The sequence below is a fragment of the Talpa europaea genome (genome assembly GCF_964194135.1).
Source record: "Talpa europaea genome assembly, chromosome: X".
In the NCBI taxonomy this organism is placed as follows: Eukaryota; Metazoa; Chordata; class Mammalia; order Eulipotyphla; family Talpidae; genus Talpa; species Talpa europaea.
Window position 1 is genome coordinate 26,979,556 of NC_140081.1, and position 16,416 is coordinate 26,995,971.

Sequence of the window (16,416 nt, forward strand, 5' to 3'; positions counted from 1 at the left end):
GCTGTGAGGAAAGCATCTGTTCTGTGCCACTCTTGTAGCTTCTGATGTCTTGTTGGCAATCTTTGGCATTTCTTGGCTTGTTCCTTGGCATCACTCCAATCTCTGCCTTTATCTTCACCTGATACTCTCCCTGTGTGTGCATGTCTCTGTGCCCAGCTTTTCCTTGTTAATAAAGACTTAATCATATAAGATTAGGTGAATTAGACCCACCCTAATGACCTCATCTTAACTTGATCATCCACAAAGACCCTTTTCCCAAATGTGGTCAAATAAACAGGTAATGGGGTTTAGGATTTCAACATTTTTTTTGCAGGACACAATTCAACCTATAACAGGCAGGTTTTTTTTTTTTTTAAAGTCTCCAAATTCTTCAATATGCTTGCTGTAAAGAGGTGAGGTGGGTGGTCCTTCCTTTCAATCTGATTGCTCATGATTATGTCAACTAATACAGTAGAAGTGAAGAGACTTCTGAGTTTAGGGAATGGAAGGTCTTGCAGCCCCTCCTTGGCCCTCTTAGGACATCCTAGAAGAATATAGTTGCTGTGTTAGAAATTTGACCATTCTGAGATTACTACCTTGGAAACGCTACTTGTAAGGGCACCAGTTTTCAGCCCCAACTGAGCTCCTGGCTAGCAAATGGCATCCGGACGCCATCTTGGGCTTCCAACCCATTTGAACCTTCCCACGACTGAAGCCCCAGCCAGCGTCTGGCTGCAAGCACATGAGAGACTTCAGGCAAGAGTTGCTCAGAGAAGTACTTCTTGAATTCCTGACCCACAAAATCATGCACAAAACCAAACTGTTGTTTTTAAGCCAGTAAATTAACTTATTGTGCAGGAATAGAAAGTGAAAATAATCAGTAAGAAAAAAAATAACCGTCAGTTAATGGGAACAGTGGAGGCTCTAGGACTTGGGGAGAATTATCATCAGGAGGTTCGTGGCCCTGGAGCCCCTCAGCAGAGGTGTTGTGTTTCTAGGTTTCCACAGAGGTTGGAATTCCCTCCTTCATGCTAAGACACTTGCTTGAGACAAATCTACATTTGAACTACCAAAATGGTGGTATCCTCTGAATGTTCCAATAATCATTTTCTTGGGAGATATTCTCGGGGTTTATAATTGTTTACTGTTATAAAGAAGTTAGTGTTCCTCAGTTTGCCCTAGCATCAACAGGTTGAACTGTGGGTAAGTTGTTACCAGAAAGCATGGCACAAGTTTTTTTTGTTTTTTGTTTTTCATGGCGCTTGTTTTTTTAACTCCAATTTCACCAAGAGGCAGGCACTTTCCCTCCCCCATTTTATAAGCAAAGGCCTATGGGTAGTATGATTCTGGAAGACCCTGAATTCTATGGCATAGCTTTCAGTTTCCCAGTTTATAATAGGGTACTTGGACTCTGTGTCTTAAATGATGGGTGAAAATAAGGACTTGTCTCGTGACAGAATTTTCTGAACATGCTGAAGTTGTTCTGTGTTGATTAGCTCACCTCTGGTGTCCAAGTTCCACTGAATTGCTGTCAATGTGTCTCTGTTTCTCTGTGTGTTTTATCATGTCTCAGGACTTATCATTTCTCTTTTATCTCTTCTTTATACAGTGCTTAAGCCAGATTCTTTCTTTGCTCGACCTTTATGCTATTTTCCTTGACTTCCTCATATTCAGCCTTATGCTTTGATCAGTCTCGCCAACAGCTGTTACCAAGCAACTTTCTTTCCCTTCTATAGTTTCCTCCTAAAATTCCATCTGTTTCATCAAGTCCTTTGCTCAGATGCACTGCTGTTCTTGTTTTTGTTTGCTCTGTGTTGAAACTATAGACGATAAATCAAAGGAGGCTACATTAAACAGGATTCTGAGTGGTTAAGGCACAGGTTTTGGATTCAGAAAAACGTGGGTTCAAATTCTGATTCTGTGTGGTGGGTGCAAGATGGTGGACAAGCAGGATACTGGAATCATCTATTCCTCCATAGACACAACAGACTGGCATCTGGAGCAACTGTATTTAGTAGAGAGTTGAGGACTTTATGGTCAGTGTCTCCACAGGTAGAAGAGACAGAGACCATCAGAAAGGGCAGGAAAGTCTGGAATGATATCAGAGCACTGGGAGAAATACTTCCCCCCCCGCCCCATGTGCTTTCAGTGCCTCACTGACAGACTATAGTAAGGCATGTGCGTATCTCCCTGAGAGAACACAGTCTGGATGGGTGGCTGGGAGTATACAACACCTGGGATTGCTTGTGGCTAGGCTCAATGTTCATTAGAAACAGCTATGAGAAAAGAAAGATGAAATTTTCCTAGAAATGTTGGTGGGTAGATTAAGTGAGATGTTGTACATCATGTTGAAAAAAGATTAAATGATTTTAAGTGCCAAGCATTATGCTACCATTAATGTTGAGTCCCATGGATTAATCTTAATTTTATAGAAACAAAGATTATTACTAAAGAGACTTTAAAAGATCACCCAGCTAATTCCCTTATTTTGGGGTGTGAAACCAGAGGCCCAGAGAGGAAATTGTCTGCATAGTACAAATTGGAAGTAAGGTTATGTCTCTATGCTTAATAGAAAAACCTTGTAACTGCTTCCTTGTGTGTTTCAATTATAGATGATCTTGTACAATTGGTCTTCACAGAAGAGAGTTGTTTGGAAGAATGGGAATTATGCCCTGCACATGCTTTGATAGATATCGATGTTATTATAGGTTTTTGATTCATTACCTGAATGAGAGCCTGGTTCCTGTGTGGTAGCCCCCGGCACACAGTGACATTTCAGACCATTGGCTGCTGGGAGGGCTCAGGGGTAAAGGAGGTGATGATGCTTGTGGCCATGGTCCTATCCTTAAAACATGATTTCAGATCCTATGGACAATAGCTGGACTTTGGCCTTAGTTCCTGTTACACAATAGAAATGAGGCATTTCTAGGTTGTTTCAGACAGTCTTGTTTTTAGTCTGTGTTTTCTGGATAATAAAGTATCATTTTGGATGACATAAAAGAAAGTTGAGAAAAATGTACAAATATTTGTGCGTGTGGTCCCTGGGCCTGGTGGATGAGTAGCAGCGGGGAGACATCACTGGCTCAGGCTGGTGGGTGGGAAAAGGAGATATGGATGGGCCCATATTCTAGAATTAAGGGGTTTCAGCCACCACAGAGGAAAACAAAAGCTTGGGGTTGACAGAGTTGAGGGTCCATTCGTCCTTGCAATTTTTTTTTTATGAAATATCTATCCCTTTAACAGCACTTCATCCTGTAAATGTCTACCTCACCTGCTGCATTTACTAAGGAATCTTCTCTCCTTGAGAACTGGCATAATCTGTCATGTTGAGAAGAAAATTTTAAAGACTATAATTTTGAAGTAATGAAATGCTATTTTGGATAAACCGAAAAAGTGCCAAAGTCAAATGCAAAATCAAACCAGTAATTGGCCCTATGCTTTCTCAATCTCTGATGATTCATGATGTATCTCTGAAGGTCTCTAGGAACATCCTGCAGAATTCCTTAGTCTGCAGTCACACAGCCACTGGGACCACATAAAGAAGAGTTGAGTGCTTTTGTCCCACATCCTCATCTTATGCCAGAAATGTTCTTTTTCCTTCTATGTTCTGGAAGCTGGCAACTCAAAACAGTCGTGAGCCAGAACTCAAATTGGCTCACCAAGAATTAATGGTGGTGATGTTACAGTTTAAGTCTCAAAATGACAAGTCCCTTTAAAGAGGAAGGATAAGTTCCAGATCTGTAAGACAACACATAATGTATCCAAGGTGAAGGGATCCAATCATTATGAGTTGATTAAAAATCCCACAGACTTTCATTTTGTGACTTTTACAGAGGGAATCTGTCCACCAGATGACAAATCGGTCCCCCCATAGCCCCATGGACAAGGATGAGTCACTGGAGCTAACAGCAGTTCTCCTAGTGTTGTCTAGGCAGAGGCTGCCCTGTACCCCAGTTCTTCTATGCTAAAAAAGACACACACACAAAACCTAACTTGCCTATATTGAATTTCATTCACATCCACTACTCAAACAGTTGTCTCCCTGGAAAGCAATCTAGTTAGCTTAGCCATCAGAAGTGTTCCTAAGAGATAATAACTTAAGAGTCATCCCTCAAACCCTGGAGGACCTAAGTGGTCAGTCAGGCAAAATGCAATTCCAATGGTGGAGTCTAAGTGCATAGAAAGAAGGAGGAAAATGTTTGGGTGCGCCTTTCTAGGATTCCTAAAATGACACCGTAAGGTAGAGTATTCTTATTAATTGTAAGTGCAGTTTTTCTCAAAGCTGAAGAATGAAGGGATAGCACAGGGATAGTGAATAGAACCGAAAACCTAAAGCCAAGTATAACAGGTGATAACCCTCCCCCCACGTTCCAAAGAACATGTGTAGAATTTATTAAATTTTAACAAAAATTAAATTTTAACAAAAACCATCCAGAGGTTTAAGATGAGACTAGAAATAGGGGAAAAAAAGGGGGGGGGGATTTAAACAAATGGTCAGTGTTTTTGCTTTTCTCCTGCCTCCCAGTTTTTTCTTGGGGTGTGACAGAGCACTGCGATGCAGCTATTGAGAGAAATTTATTTGCTTTCTTTGGAATCTGGGGGTACTTGGGATCAAAGAGACTGATGCCCTTCTCAGTGGGAGCAGTCTGAAGGGAAGGGCTGTCTGGAGCAACTTTATGAACAGTGCAAAGGTCAGGGCAGCTAGTTAGGGGAAACTCCCACTATGCAGTGGGCTGGGAAGCAGTGCTTGGGGGTCAAGAGGACTGGGTGCAAGGTACCCAGAGTCAGCTTTCAGGGACCCTGCCCAAGACAGTGGCCTGTTGGGGGCAAGTGGATAACAGCTGTAAGTTGCTTCAGGATTTCTTCAGATGAAAAAGCTGAGGGAGGGGCCTCCCTGGTGGTGCAAGGGGTTAAACACAACACTGTGAAGCTATCCTCAGCCACTGAAGCATGAGTTTGATCCCCGGCCAGGGAGCTACCCACATGGTGCAGCAGACCTCTCCTATCTCACCTGCTGCTCCCCTCAGCAATGTATTTCAGTCAGTCTGCCTGTTCTGCTCCCTACTCTATCTCTGGTGAATCTTCTCACCTCCCCACCCCCGACAAACACACACCTCTGGCCTTTACCCCAGTTCTTGTATGCATCAATAAATAAAAATCTTAGTAAAAACAGAAGCTGAGGGAGTCAGAACTGATCATCCAGAGTGTGTGTCACCAGAACCAGGAGACTGTCATCCAGAGGTCACTGGGAACCAGCCAAAGATCCCACTCCCCATGCATTTGGAGCACATAGACGAGGCAGCACGCAAGTGGCTGCCATGACAGGCATGTTACAGTGGCTTCACTGACACGAGATATTATCCTTTGCCTCTATGACTGGTGTGGGGGCCAGTGTCTCTATAGATCAGACAGGCCAGCGGAAGTTGGATGTGAAATGGGGACGAGCAAGGACAAATTGGGACACGTGAGGACAAACTGGAACTTGATGGCAGGGGCAAGCTGTGGGAGAAGCTGGCACTCTGTACTCCAGAGATGCACATAGGCCTGGCCCAGGACTTACTGATCCAGTGTTTGCTGGAAGAGCTGCAGGCCTTGGTGCTGCCCACACCAGCAAGATGGGCCGGCAGATCAGTGGCAATGCACGGGAGCTGCTGCAGTGGCTGGGGCTCTACACCGCTTTCAGAGCCCAAAATGGCAGCTCCTTCACTTCCCTCCGGAGCAAAGTCTCTGGTGGCCTAACTCAGACCTGCACTGGGAAGGGAATTTTGGGAAATGTAGTTGCAGCTCATCTAGGTGGCAGCACTGGAGAAGAAAGAATAAAAAGAAATGTTATGACTTCTTATCCAACTTTTTGGTTTTTTGAGCCAAGGGTCAGGCCTGAGCCAGTAGAATGGGGTATGAGGTTGGAGATGAGATTAAAGTACTGACTTCTATTGGATTTTTAAATACCAAAATAAAGCTTGTTCCTAAAGTGGCTTAAAAGTCACAGGATTTGTGTAAGAAGTTTTCAAGAGACAGGGAGACAGGTTTGACATAATAAGGTAGAAGGTAACAATGAAGAAATTAACAACCATTTCTTGTTTATACCCAGTGAGGTTCAGTCAGTTTAATAAACCAGTTCCTCAGGCACTTGAATTCTAAGAGTTCATCTATACACATTGCTATAGTCTTCATGTTAACCCGTTTGTCATCTGATTTAAAAATGCTTAAAATTCTATTTGCATCTACTCTTTATTAAACAACATCTACCACTGTATGCTTCATATACACATAAAGAAACTCATATTACTATCTAGGGTTATACTTTATATTAAAAATTACCTGTACTTTTCATTGTGGACAATTTAAAGTTTCCCAAGGTTTATTCACATAGTATGGGGTTTTTTTGTCTTATGTGTTGATTGCTGAAGTTAATGTTATATAAAATGAAGTTGTGGCATTTTTGTACCTCAAAATTCAGAGAGGTATGGGGGGTAGGGTGAAGAAGGCATATGGTTTTAAAACTCACGAATGTGTCCACTATACCCTTCCAGAAGAAGCATGTCTTCACATTTTCACATTATGAAACTATAATACGTTAAAGATGAAAGCCACCATAAAGGTAGTTATTTACCCCTCACTTAAAATGAGGGACTCCATTTGAGAGGAGAAAGCATACATTGTACAAAAATGAACAATGATGTAAAAAATATTTATATGTATACATATATATGTGTGTGTGTGTGTAAAAGTTGAGAAACAAACAAACAAACAAACAAAAAACCAAAAAGAAGGACTCCAATCCAATCCAGAAGGAATCCAACAAAAAGAGGTGAATTCATGTGTCCAAGCTCACAGGGTGACACGGTGCAGGCCCAGAACTAGAACCTGGTATGAGTCTATCACATCAACTTTCCGTTCCATTTGCCATATTGCTCTTCATCTGGTGATTTTCTCTAGCAAAAACTAAGAGCCTGCCTTGGTTTCAAGTTGCCTAGGGACTGAGGGTCCCCAGAGTTTGGACCCAGATCATTGTCCTTGGTTCAACCTGGGGCAGGCAAGGACACAGGGTGATCTCGGCAGTGACAAGGGCTCTTTTGTTTCAGAGCTGGTTTCTCCTTCATGCAGGTCTCCCCGCGTGGATTACATCTTTCCCCTCCCATTTGTTCCCTGGTGAGCAGCCCAAGTCTCTTTCTGGCACGTGCACAATGCTTGCTGCCTGCCGGGGCCCGGGCCTGGGCCTCACACCTGACAACAGAGAAGACTCGCCTGCAGGCAGATCAGCTGGAGGCTGTAGTCCCAAGACTGCACTGTCTCTTGTACGGGGACTATAACCAAGATGAAAATGCATACATTGTGCAAAAATGAAAAATGATGTAAAAAATGTATAAAATAAAAAAAGAAAAGAGTTGAATAGAAAATTGAAATCATACAAAGAGCAATGATGTAAAAATATGCAGATATGTGAATAAAAGTTGAGAAATAAAAAAAAAAAAGCAATAAGCACACACACACACACACACAAAGCAGGACTAGACCAGCACTCTGATGGCTTGAACTCACTCTTGGAATTAGCTTTCCCCAGAGCCTCCCCTGGGATTCCTTTCTTAGCACTTCCCTCTGCAAAGGTTGTAGTCCCTTAAGAGTTCTTTGTGAACAAGAATGATCATGTTCATCCATCCCCTCCTTGGCCCATCTAATTCCAGGGGAGATAGCGCTTCTTATTCTTCCTGGTCCCTTTGGGACATCAGATACCAAATGCTCTTCTTCCCTCATCAGATGTTTGTCTTGATTTTGTAGCTTTTCCTTCTAGAGTTTCAAAGCAGGTAAAACGAAGCCTTCCTGTGACATTTGGAAGCCCCACGCTCAACTCTTGTTTTGTACCTCACTTGGTAAAATGAGTGCGATCTCCCGATACCCCTGAATTTTTAAGCATCTTGACTCTAGACAGCCACGGAAAATCCAGGGCTCTACTGGGTTTGTTGGCACCTGCTGCTCAATGCCATTCCCCCCATTCCCCCCTTTCCAGTGCTGCTGCTTGGAAGGATTCATCTGCATCCTTCACTTTCCCTTAGGATGACATAAAGCATAACAAAGTCCACACACAAAGCAGCAATGCCTAAGAGTGTGTGTTGGGGGGGGCGGGGGGTGAGGGGGGGTTACTTTAGATCAGTATTGCATTTTCCTGTGAAGTTGTTTTTGGCAGCTCACATTGAGGTCTCGCAAATAATCCCCTAATTGTAACAAGCTGAAGGTCTCTCTCATGGAACCCACGTCTGATTCATGCCTTCTGCTCTTTCCTGTGCAGCCCTGACACAGTGATGATGCGACTGGCATATAAATCTTGTCACTCATGCTGGAGCAGGGAAGAGAAGCAGAGCATGCACCAGGCCCCCAGGGACCGTGGGATAAAAGGAGACAGCCACAGGGACAGAAAGGACTGGATACTTGTTCTACCAGGGTATTTCCCAGGGTGTTTTCCAACTGTGTGGGGGGGAACCCCAAACTCTGAAGAAGCGTCATCCTTGACTTGCCCTCTTTGCATGTTTTTGAGTGTTCTTGAGGGTTTGGGAGGAGGCCAAGGATGATACTAAATCTATTTCAATAGTTTTTTTTTACGTTTTTATGATGGTTTCCTAAGGGTGTTTAGGGGATTTCAGAAGATGGTGGCTCAGCCTTTGATCACAACATAGTATCAACAAGTGCTCAGAAATGGATTTAATGAAATAGTTGGAAACAAAAATCTTTCCTTCATCTGGCTGGGCAAATCCTTACAAAATGGTGATCAGAGAACGTCAATCTTCAGAGGACTTTGTCTTCTTTTTCTGGGTCCAGGTCACTCAGATCAAGGATACCCACCATGTGCCAAACCCTTATGTGTGGTACTGGGTGCTAAGGATATAGGATGGAGTAAGCCGGTCATGTTAAGGAGAGCTGAAACATAGAGGAAGTTAAAGAAAGATGTGACAATTCTAGGATGTTCTGGAGTGGATCCTTCTGCATATATTTATATATCAGGTCCTAAATAGATTGTCACTGATTGAATCAGATTTTATGTACAAGCACTTGAGTATTTTAAATCACAACCAGATGTTTCATATAGTCTATCTTTAAGCCAGTGGCTCTCAAAGGGTGGTCCAGCAACATCCACATTTCCAGGAACGTGTGAGAAATGCAGATTCTCAGTACCCACCCCAAACCTACTGAGAGTATCTGGGATAGCCCAGAACTCTGTATTTTAACTAATTCTGTAGAAGATTCTGATACATGCTCAAGCTCGAGGACCACTGCTTTATAATATTTGTGCTCACAACTTCTAGTATCATTATCTTTTTCTCTCCTCCAATGGTCTAATAAAAATCAGGTAGAACGCTCCATTCACCAACTCAACACAATTGTCGCATAAGCTCTCTTGTTAAGATTGCCTTGGTCTCTCCAAGCATCTGGTTGTGAAAGTGGGCAGTACAGGATGAAAATAAACTGTGGGCATGATAACCTGAGAGATTTCAAATAACTCTAATTTTGGTGAGCCTTTGTTCCATGAATGACTCACCTTTTCTTTGGCTTCAGGGAATTTCTCTCTTAGTTAAAAAACAATTTGAGTTGCAAAGGGGCTTCATATTAGATTTCTGGTACAGATAAAAGGGACATAGGGAATGGATTGTCTTATAAGATGTAATGCTGTATTGAATTGAATGTCAACTTAATGATCTATTTTCTTTGAAGTTAAGGTTATGGAAGATCTTGAATCAAAACGATTCAATGAGGCAGAAAGGCAGCAAATTCCTTTTAGTGATGTTCTCGGGAACTTTGAGTAATTCCCCTGACATCTGCATCATCTACTTGCCCTACTTCCTTTAATGACAGACCTATACAGTCTGTGTTTGGTATCGATGGTGGTTTACAGATCTAAAGTTTCTTAAACATTACATTTTTGGTGTGGAGAATTCCTATGTATCTTGGGTGGATAAGAACTTTAAACTTTGGAAAGAGGGTCTCGGATGACCTTCTGCCCAAGGAGAGAAAATTTCCCATTGGACCAATGGGAGAACACAAGAGCTCTGCCAATTGTCTGCCTAATTAGATCCATAAATCTCTGCTGATAAGTTAGCCAATGTACAACCCTACCCAGGGAACTACAGTGAGTGAATCAATAGACATCTGTTGAGGTTCAACTGGGTGTGGAAGATGACGAGCGTTTAGGGTTCAGGAAAAAGAGAGATGTACTCTGAACAAATATGCCTTTCTATAAATGAACTATCAGTGACCAATTGTGGGCATTGTTGCATTGCAAAAATGGAAGTTGGATCATGTTACTCCTCCATGCAGAATCAAGCGAGGGTACTCTTAGACTTCCTGTGTTGCACAGCATTAACGCCCATGTCTTGACTAGGTCCTCCATGTCATGGTTCTCTGTGGCCCTTCTGACAGTATCTTTCTCCTACTTGCCTCCGTCCGATTGGGAACCCTGCCAGGCACAATCCAATGTCCTCCTTTTGGATTTTCTGTTCCCTCTACCTAGATTGCTTTCCCCCTTATGTGTGTCTTCCCTACACCTCCTCTTTTTCAATTCCTAGCATTAGTTACCATTGAACAAACTCTGTGATTTTAAGAACAGATATTATTTATTATTTGTGTCTTCCAAACGAAAGCAAAGTCCATGAGGGTAGGATACCTTGTTTGTTTTATTAAGATAATGAAAAAATGAATGAAAGAATTTGGACCGGGAAATAAACAGATGACAGTTCAAGGCCTCCCTCCTATCACCGATCTCTACTGGATTACGGAAGTCTAGGGCAGGAGTTGGGACGGTATTTGTACTTATTCTCTATCAGCACAGCCTTGCCTAAAACCATTATATTTTGATCCTAAAAATCTCATGATGAAAGTTCTTAGTCAAACAAATAATTTAACCCAAATTATGACCTAATTTGCATGTAATGCTTTAAATTTTATTTTAAGATCAAGTAAATTCTAGCAACACACCTCAGCCCTAAAACAGGCACATTTCTTTTTGCTTTATTCAATATCATTATCCCAGATGCACATATACTCATTCTTTTGATTCATTAAAGCCACATTGAGTGCCTACTATATGCCAGATGTTCCTCTAGGTGTGGGGAATACAGAAATGAACAGGATAGATGAAAACCTCTGCCATCATGGCACTTACATTCAAGTAGGAAGGCAGATAATTACCCCAACACCAAATATACACTATGTTGGAGGGTGCTGAGTCCTACGGAGAAAAACAACACTTGTTATGGGGCCTGGGAAAGGGCTCCTAGTTTCAATAGAGTGGTCATCAAAGACCTAATGATTAGATCATTTGGGACAGAGTCTTGGGAAGAGTTGAGTGAGTGAGCGTATCTGGAGGGGAGCTTTCTTTTTCTTTAAAAAAAAGATTTATTTATTTATGCATACAAGAACTGGGGTACAGGCCAGAGGTGTGGGGTTGAGATATTTCACCAGAGATAGTGGGGAACAGAACAGGTAGAATGACTGAAATACACTGCTGAGGGGAACAGCGGGCTAGTCAGGAGAGGTCTGCTGCACCATGTGGGTAGCTCTCTGACTGGGGATTGAACTCGTGCTGCAGTGGCTGTGGACACCTTCATTGGTTGCATCTTAACCCCTTGCACCACCAGGGAGGCCATGGAGAGGAGCTTTCTATGCAGGAGGAGCAGTGTTTGTAAAGGCTTCGAGATGCTTGGCATGTTTGAGGAATAGCAAGAAGGCAGAGGCGCTGGAAGCAGAGAAAAGAGTAGTATCAGATGACATTGGGGGGTGGGGGTAAACTCACATAGGGCCTTAAAAGCTGCTGTGAGGACTTTGACTTCCCCTGACTGAGATAAGAAGCCTTTGGAGGGATTTGAAAAGAACATTGACATGAACTGACATGTTTTTAAAATATGGTGTTGCTTGCTTGGAGAACTCACTGGCTTGGGGCATGGGTAAACACAGGGAGACCACACAGAAGATTATTTCAGTAAGCCAGGGGAGAGATCATGATGACTTAGATCAGAGGTGGCAGCAGTGGAGAGATGTAGCTGAATTCCCAATATTTTTGAGATATCAACAGCAGGATTTTCTCACCAATTAAGTGTGGGATGTGAGCCAATAGATGAATGGAGGACAACACTAAGGTCAAGGCCTCAACTTCTGGAAAAACAGAGTTGTCATTTACTGGGCAGAAGAAGACTGGGGAAGAGTTGGTTTGGAGTGGGGGTTGGAATCAGGAATTCAGTTTGCGCCGTGGTGAGTTTGAGATGCCCCTTCAACATCCAAGTGGAGGTATGCGGTAGGCTGGTGGTTGCAAGTTACTACTATAACTAAAGGAGTCGGTGCATTTTAGAGAAATGTCATCTCCTGACTTAAGAGGGAAACTGGGTCATAATCCATCTTTTAGGCTGACTTTCTTACACATATTTCTCCCTTAGTGCTGGGAGGGCGTTGGTGGTACCTGCAAACCTGTGACACTTTTAAAATGTTACATCCATGGTGGGGGTGGGGTGGTAACATGCATCTGAGGAGGTGCGAACTTACTCCCCTAACTCATATATAGTGTTATAAACCAATGTTACTGCAATAACAAAAGTTACAGGAAAAGATGTCACATCCTCATCACCTCCTGAATTATATTCAGAGACCACTGATAATACATTAAATTTCTTTTTTTAAAGATTTATTTATTTATGCATATAAGAACTGTGGTATAGGCCAGAGGTGTGTGGGGTGAGAGAACTCACCAGAGACAGAGTGGGGAACAGAACAGGCAGATCAACTGAAATACACTGCTGAGGGGAGCAGCGGGCAAGTCAGGAGAGGTCTGCTGTGCCATGTGGGTCAGCATCCTGGCAGGGGATCGAACTCGTGCTGCAGTGGTTGTGGATGGCTTCATAGGTTGCACCTTAACCCCTTGTGCCACCAGGGAGGCCCCTAAGGAATTTTTAAAGCACTTATTTAGGCATGGCAGTAGGCCTAAAGTTAAAAAGGGCCTTTTGTTGTTGTTGTTATTGAGGTAACATTGGTTTATAATATGGTATGATTTAGGGAAAAGGTTCATATCTAATCAGATGTATGTGACCCCACACCCTCACCATCCAAACACCTACAGTAAGAAGGGCCTTTTGACTTCCTATGGGAGAGGTGCGTACAGGGTAGGAAGTGCTCAGAATGCAAGGTAATCATTGGCCATCCTCTTAGAGTGGGCAGCAGGTGGGCAGGGTGGTCAACCCCCAATAATTGGCATTCCGTCTTTGCCACACTTACCTTAGGGTGTCAACCTGTATGTTAGAAAATACGCAAAGTAGTTTACAAGCTTCTAGCTTGTAATGAACATTAATAAACACCATGGCAAACAAAATAATGGTCCCCCAAAGATGTCTAAGGCCTAATCCCCAAAAGCTGTGAATGTGCTAAGTTAAATAGCAAAAGAACTTTGAAGATATGATCAGTTAAGGATTTTATGAAAGGGAGATTATCTTGGATTATCCAGCTTGGGCACAAGGTAACAACCACAAGACCGTATAAGAGAGAGGGCAGGAGGATCAGAGTCCCAGGAGAAGTGACGATGAAAGCAAAGGGTGGAGTTATGGGCTATGAGTCAAGGAATGCAAGCACACTCTAGAAGCAATAGGAAATTAATACAAGTGCTTGCTCTATTTAATAATGATATTAAGGGCCTCCCTGATGACACAAGGGGTTAAGAAGCAATCTATGAATCTATCCATAACCACTGCAACACAAGTTCAATCACCACCCAGGGAGATACCCACATGGTGCAGCAGACCTCTCCTGACTCGCCCACTGCTCCCCTCAGTGGTATATTTCAGTCAATCTGCCTGTTCTGTTCCCCACTATGTATCTGGTGAATCCTGTTACCCCCCACACCTCTGGCCTATACCCCGGTTCTTGTATGCATAAATAAATAAATCTTTAAAAAAAAAGAATGATGTTAAATTAAGCCTTTCTAGTTCTTATTTTACATGACTTTACCAAGGGCACTCTGTTCTCAGTATTGTTGTCCTTTTCATAGATGGTAAAACTAAGGTGCAGAGTAATTATGACCAGTGAGCTCCCCCAGGGTGACATAGCAAGTGACAAAGTCAGGTTTTGGGGCCTCCCTTGGTAGTGCAAGGGGTTGAGTGCAGCGCTGTGGAGCTGGCCACACCCTCTGAAGCGCGAGTTCAATCCCCGGCCAGGGAGCTACCCACATGGTACAGCAGACCTCTCCTGACTCGCCCGCTGCTCCCCTCAGCAGTGTTCTTTGGTCTATCTACCTGTTCTGTTCCCCACTCTGTCTCTGGTGAATCCTCTCACCCCCCTACACCTCTGGCCTGTACCCCAGCTCTTGTATGCATAAATAAATAAATCTTCAAAAAAAAAACAGTCAGGTTTTGAACCAAGGCATTTCCTACTCCTAAATTAGATATCCTACTATATATATATATCATATCAGATAATATGTTATTAGATAATATACTTTATATATAATATATGATATATAACACATACAAAACATATCAAACACACACGTACAAACATAAATATATACATATCTGTATAAACATTTATAACATATAAAGCATATCGAACACATATATAACATATATATTAAGCAGGTTGGCTTTACAAAACATAAGCAGAAAAGCAGAATTTTTTTTTAGGGATGAAGGCCCCTTGAGGTCAGGCAACCTCCTCTCATCTGGCACACTCCCAGGTCTAACACATGGTAGACACTTGAAAGGTATTTGCTGTATGGTCAAGCTGCCAAGCTCAGCAAGCTGAGAGGACTGCACAGAATATATGCCATTTCTTTTATGTATGCTGTTGCTTCCAAAATTTTCCAGCTGCATATTTGCAGTCAGGTTTGGGTGGGAAGGCGACCAACCCTCCCCCAGGGTGTATGTCCCTCAGCAGAGCTGTTTGTGTAGAGTCACTTCCTGAACTACCCTGCAAATTAGGGGAGGGGAAACATGTGAGCCCAAATAATTAGAAAGACTCAGAATAATCAGGAATAATTTCTCCAGGGCTTTTGCATGCACATGAATATCTTTATCTCTTTATCACATTTATCTTAAAATGACTTTGCATTTCCTGAATATATATTAGCTATGTTGGGGGAAATCACCAGGTAGAGGGAATATGTCAGAGAAAAGACAAAAAAGAGTGTAAATTTTGCTATTGATTGTCCACCAGCCAGGTAATCCACCTGGAGATAATTAAGAGTGGACGGCTGCTTCCAGGCTGCTCTGCCTTGGGTTTATTTGTGCAGATATTTATGTTGGTTCTACCCTCTCTGGGGACCAGATCTCGTGATACACAAGGTCCCTTTGCACCTTCAGCATCAGTGCTCTACCCCTCTCCTGGCCTTGCTTGGCATTTCCCAACAGCTGTGCCCATTCATGCCTGTAGTCACCAGTCCCTCTGCTACCAAGGCCAGCATCTCTGAGTATCTCAGTGTCTTTCTGTCTCAGCCACTATTAGCTGTTCAGTGGGGAGTTCTCTGACCTCACAGCAAGGCCTAAGGGGGACCGCTAGGACCCTATGCAGTATTCCTCTTCTAAGTCCTCTCGCATGCCCCATTTTTTTACCTGTCAGCATCAAGTTTGTAAAAATTAGCACAAACGGATGTCTCTGCAGCATGAGTTACCTCGTGTGAGGCGTCCTCCATGGCCGGCGCTAATCTCACTGGGGGCGGGGTAGGAGGGACAATCACAGTCAGTGGGCTGAGGCTGGCATGCCTCACCCCAACAAGGTGAGGTCCTGCCCCAGGAACTCCAGGTGCCACAGGGATCTGGTTACAATCTCACTAGAGAAGTAAGGCAGTTGGGGTGTTTGACCCCAATTCCAATCTTCAGTTGGTTGTGAGCTGCCTCTGGGGATGCTAACTGCCCAGCCCTTCTGGCCTGACAGTACTCAGGGGGGCATGTTCTCTGAGCTCAGAAAAAGCCCCCAGAAAGAAGTTGTGGGTATTTGCAGCAAGGAGCTCCTGGCTTGGAATGGAATCAGAGATGCGCTGAGGAAACATGGCGGCCTGGCAGCAGTTGATAGTCCTGAGGGTCAATTCTTCCTTCATGCTTTTTAATCTTCGTCTTGATGCTCCTCAAACAAGCCAGGTCTTTAAAATAGGGCTTTGCAGACAGTTTCCTAGTGCATTTGGTTGCTTTGACAAAAACACCACAGACTAAGGTGTCTTATAGATGACCAACATTTATTGCTCACGGTTCAGGAGGTTGAGAAGTCCAAAGCCAAGGTGCTGGGCAGATTCAGTGTCTGGTAAGGGCCTCCTTCCTCATGGTGGTGCCTTCTCACTGTGTCTTCACCTAGTAGAAAGGGTTAGGAGACACTTGGGGTCTCTTTGGCTACTTCCATTCCCAAGGGCTTTTTCTTCAGGAAGTAATCACCTCCCTTAGGCCCCACTCCCCAATACCATCTTCTTGGGGGTTAGGCTTA